We start from the raw sequence: 5495 nt of genomic DNA, 5'->3' as shown, positions 1-5495 counted from the left end.
CACATATGATAAAATTTTCCTTCTTTTTCTTTACATTTCCAACATTTATTGTTTGTCTTATACATTTTAGCTAATTTCACTAGTGTAATATACCATCTATACATCATTTTCATCATATTCTCTTTCAAAGCATTACAGGCTGTAAATTTTATCCTTTCATTCCACAATCTTGGAATCTTGACTAACTGACAAAATATCAGGACTGGCTGTTCCGTTGGATTTCACAGAGAGAGTATTCCTCAAGGTGGGTGCCACCACAGAGAAAGCCCATCTCCAAGTGCTCATTAGATGAATATCTGTAGGACGCAGCATAATCAATTCATCCGATGACCACAGCGGGTTGGTATATCTATATGGGGATTCTGTAATGTTTACAGCACGGATAAGGAACTTGTGGCCCTCCAAATGTTGTTGGATTACAGCTCCCATCTCCCCTGACTATTAGTCATTCTGACATGGGCTGCTTGGAGTTGGGAGTCCAAAATCTGGAGGGCCATGGGTTCCCCATACCAGTCTAAAACAGCTACAAAATCTCTCCACTGCCACACTGCCAGAGAGAGAGAGAGAGAGAGAGAGAGAGAGAGAGAGCTGGTCCTGGGGGGTTACCATGCAGCATGGTCCAAGTCCAGTCCAAGGTCAAGGGTGTGGTATGGAGTCTGTCCGTCAAGGCTGAAGCAGGGTCCAAGGCAAGGAGTCAGGTGTGGTCAGGAACTCTGGCAGAAGAGCAGGACAGGGTGCCAGGAGGAACAGGCTACCAACAATATTGCTCCCGTAACTTGGGACTGGGGCTGGCTGGTTTTTATCTGCCCCGAGGCAGAGGGTGGTGCCGGTCCACAGGTGACTCGCCTCTCCTGGCCTGGAGGCGAGCACTCCTCCTGTGGGAACTTAGTTCCCTCTGCCTCTCTGCCCTGAGCCTCTGCAGCTCAGGAGAGGCTGGAGGGTTACTGGACCCAGAGGCAACCTCAGCTTCCCCTGACGGGGCTGAGAGTGGAGCACCTGAAGGCAATGGGTCCTTGATCACCTCCGGAGCCAGAGCAGATTCAGCTGGTGTCTGCTCCTGAGGATCCGGCACAGGTGAGGGCCCTTCAGGTTCAAGCCCCAACCCCGGCTCAGCTGGTCCTGGAGGCAGGGACTCCTGTGCAGGCTGGGATTCCTCAGGTTCAGCCTCTGAATCTGATTCCCAGGCCATCACACACACACAGAGAGAGAGAAGATCCAACGAAAGGACATAGAGGTAAATGAAAATATTTTCAGATAAGGACTGGTCACGGTAGAGGAGAAATTCAGTTCAGTGAGGATTTAAAGCTGAATCTATTGTAGTCACGTTTTCTGAAACAATGTGTGACCTGAAATACAGGTATTCTTCAGAATTTTCACTTAGCCGAATTTTGCGATGCCTTTTTCCAACCATACAGTGTTTACAAAAATGCACACATTAGGGGGAAGTGTGCATGAAAGTGAATATTTTTTAATGAAAATAGCATCCAAAACTTGATAATAATAGGGGAAATTGCTTGCAAAAATGTGTACATTAGTCAAAACTGCATATTAGGTGTATTTATGAGGATATATTTGCACTAAAATGCTTATATATTTTCGTGATGATTTATTTATTTACATTTTATTTTTATTTTTTTAAAAAAACAAGATAGCAAATTCCCGCAAAATATGAAGAATGAAATTTAAGAATGGAAAAAGGAGAAACTGAGACAACAGAAATGGACACATCCTTTCACCCCCAGGGACCAGGTATTTAGCATCCACTACCTCACATTTTAAGGGACACGGGTGGCGCTGTGGGTTAAACCACAGAGCCTAGGACTTGCCAATCAGAAGGTCGGTGGTTCGAATCCCTGCGATGGTGTGAGCTCCTGTTGCTCGGTCCCTGCTCCTGCCCACCTAGCAGTTTGAAAGCACGTCAAAGTGCAAGTAGCTAAATAGGTACCGCTCCGGCGGGAAGGTAAACGGCGTTTCCGTGCGCTGCTCTGGTTCTCCAGAAGCGGCTTAGTCATGGTGGCCACATGACCCGGAAGCTGTATGCCGGCTCCCTCTGCTTATAAAACGAGATGAGCACCGCAACCCCGGAGTCGGCCACGACTGGACCTAATGGTCAGGGGTCCCTTTACCCTTTTTACCTCACATTTTACATCCACACCATCAGCCTTCCCATTTTGCAGAATTAAGAGATGTCTAAATGTTTCAGCGAGATGCGGGTGGCGCTGTGGATTAAACCACAGAGCCTAGGACTTGCTGATCAGATGGTCGGTGGTTCGAATCCCCACAACAGTGTGAGCTCCCATCTCTCAGTCCCTGCTCCTGCCAACCTAGCAGTTCGAAAGCACGTTAAAGTGCAAGTAGATAAATAGGTACCACTCCAGCGGGAAGGTAAACGGCGTTTCCATGCGCTGCTCTGGTTCGCCAGAAGCGGCTTAGTCATGCTGGCCACATGACCCAGAAGCTGTACGCCGGTTCTCTCGGCCAATAAAGCGAGATAAGCACCACAACCCCAGAGTCGGTCATGACTAGGTCAGGGGTCCCTTTACCTTTAAATGTTTCAGCAAGACTCTTTAAAGTGTCAACTTTAGCAGATGAGAGGTGCCATTTGGGTTCTGCTTCTGGCCAGCACCACCATAGCAGAATTCATCTTATGCCTCAGTGCCTGCCACAAGCTGTTCTAGCAGTCTTAACATCTGTTCTAACTTAACATCTGAGTTCCAACCTTGATGTTGCAGTTTATAGCTCTACTTTGTTATTTAAATTTATTTATAGGCCACCTTGTTCACAAAAGGTAGGACAAGGGGAGAACATTCTTTCCCAGCCAAATGTGAACTCCTACAACATGGCTGTCTGTTCAGATTTGGTAAAGGGATTTGGAACCTTCTGCCCTCCAGATGTTCTAAAAACTAGTGGAAAATGTAATTCGGACAGCGATTCCACACATTGAGGATGGATTTCTTCAGCATGGAAGCCTACACATGAAAGTTTTCCATGCAATCTGGAATCCTGACTGTCAGACGCCTACTTTCAACAATGAGGAGGGGAAAACAGCATGATGTGGGCTGGAGGTAGGGCCAACCCCAAATCCCAATTTGTCGTTACTTGTGTGAAGCCTTCTTCACACAATTAATGCACAAAGAAGGCCATGTCTTCTTGTTTGCTTAGGCCCTGCTCCCCACTGCCTCCTGTGTGGGACCAACTGTTATCAACATTCTGTTTCCTGTCAAACAGGATGTCTTTATATATATCAATGTCATTTTTGTTTTATTCACCAAGTTGTGTTCTTCTGCATACTAAGGAAATCTTTTGCATATGTGCTAGGTAAAGGGAAAAGGGACCCCTGACCATTAGGTCCAATCGTGGCCGACTCTGGGGTTGCGGCGCTCATCTCACTTTATTGGCCGAGGGAGCCAGCATACAGCTTCCAGGTCATGTGGCCAGCATGACTAAGTCGCTTCTGGTGAACCAGAGCAGCACACGGAAATGCTGTTTATCTTCCCGCCAGAGCGGTACCTATTTATCTACTTGCACTTTGACGTGCTTTCGAACTGCTAGGTTGGCAGGAGCAGGGACCGAGCAACAGGAGCTCACCCCATCGCAGGGATTCGAACCACCGACCTTCTGATCGGCAAGTCCTAGGCTCTGTGGTTTAACCCACAGTGCCACCCGTGTCCCTATGTTCCGCATCCCATATGTTCCCCTGAACTACTTATTAAAGGGACATTTCTCTTCTATGATGTTCTATTCTTTCCCTCACCAGTCCATCTTCACTGGGGTTTACACTCACTTAGGTTAGGAGTAGAATCCTGCAGCTGATCATAAAATATTCTTATGTAAAAGCATGTTCCACAGAGTTCAATAGTACTTACTCTCAAGAAAGTACGCATAGCATTACAATCATATGATAATTATCTAAGAGGCTTGAGTCTCTGGCACGGTTTATATTACCAAGCTTAACAAAATCTGTTCTAATATTCCAAGTCATCACAGCAAGCAAACCCTGTGATTGCAAGGCAATATGATGATCCCTCCTGATTGATCAGGCTTTTTGCTTTGGCCTGGCACGCAGTGCCAGCTACTGATGTCATGGGCCTTTCCACTCTAAATTTGGGTAGTGCGTACCTATCTTCAGAATCATGAACTTTGCTGAACTGAAACAGTTTCTCCTATCAGTTTATTTCCGGTGCCTTTCCCCAAGATGTTTATGTGCTTTTAATTTCTCAGACAATCTGTTACTGCTATGGATTCCTCACACATATGAGGAAAGTTATAATTAAAGCCTAATAGTATCATCTGAGAAAAGTTTTCCCTCTAACTTGGTAGCTATCTTCAGCAAAGAAAGGGCAAGTCTGATGGTACCATGACTGAATTCCCATCTGCCACCATTTCTGAAACATTTGGCTCCCTATAGGCTAAATTTGGGAAATAGTAACAAATGCTTTTAATATCCAATTCAGTCTTCTCTTGTCTCTTAAATGGAGCTGTGAGAAATGTCAAGAGGATAAATGTAAGAATTAGCAAACATTTTTACCCTTTTGGAAGCCCTGTGTCTGATCTTGAAAATGCAGGCAAAAAAAAATAAAATTTTTTTTTAAATGCTGCTTTTGTAAGGCAATCAGCTGCTAAAGTGTTCTGACTTACTATTTTTGTAGACTTCTAGCAGATAATGCTGCCAAAAAATAATATATCAAATATTTCTTAAAAGCATACCGTTCCCAAGCAGACTCTGTAGTGATGTTTACAAGCAAACTGACAGACAATTAAATATCATTGTTTGTGGAAATAATTTCACCTGGAGGAAGATTTGTAACAAGTTTTGTTTTGTTTTTTAAAAAGCGGGTGTCTGAGTGAGAGAGTTTAGTTAAGGAAAATCTATTTGCAATGTACTAAAAAGCAAATACCAATATGAAGATTAGATCCTGTACATATTGCTCCTGTAAGCTCTGAAAATAGGAATCAATATTTTCCCCTTTCCTCTACCTTTTAGATATAGGAAAGCTGCAATATAACCGAAATCATTTTCTGACAAGCAAATCTTTATTGCATTACCCACCCTGGAATATATCTATAGGATTTTTTTTTTCCTGAGCTGGAAACAGTAATAACCCAGAGAAGAACATTTCAACTGTGTTATCCTGTCATCAACATTTCAAGAATCTTTTCTAGAAAATAAAATTATATTATTGTTTTGGCTCTTGCTGTTGTTTTCTCCTCTCTTATTTGGAAGGGTTTTTGTGATTGCTGTGGGCCATATCATTGCAGCCTGATGTACAGCACTATGCAATCCACATTTTACAAAGAGTACAAGAATCTATGCACTTAAACTTTATTTGATGGGATTAGGACCTCCATGTCTCATTTTCCCTAAGGCTTATTGGCCAACAAACGATGGGGCTCTGCAGTTCAAGGGAAGTTTGGTGCTTTCATTTGCAGAAAAATATGACATCCAGCTTGCCCCATCTTCCTTCACTTGGGATTGTGGTAAAGAGGTATGTTTC

The 5495-nt window shown here is 43.9% G+C and overlaps 1 long non-coding RNA gene across 1 annotated transcript; it reads left to right on the top strand.

Annotated features, from left to right (window-relative positions):
• Positions 1-227: 227 nt before the first annotated feature.
• On the top strand, positions 228-5190 carry LOC308484966. The gene is made up of 3 exons (XR_013990244.1): positions 228-339; positions 1649-1749; positions 4985-5190. It is a non-coding gene; the product is annotated as an uncharacterized lncRNA (long non-coding RNA).
• Positions 5191-5495: the final 305 nt, after the last annotated feature.

The sequence above is a fragment of the Podarcis pityusensis genome, assembly GCF_964106645.2.
Source record: "Podarcis pityusensis genome assembly, chromosome: 9".
NCBI classification, from domain to species: Eukaryota; Metazoa; Chordata; class Lepidosauria; order Squamata; family Lacertidae; genus Podarcis; species Podarcis pityusensis.
Note: the sequence above shows the minus strand (reverse complement) of the source record. Positions and strands in the feature narration are given on the sequence as shown.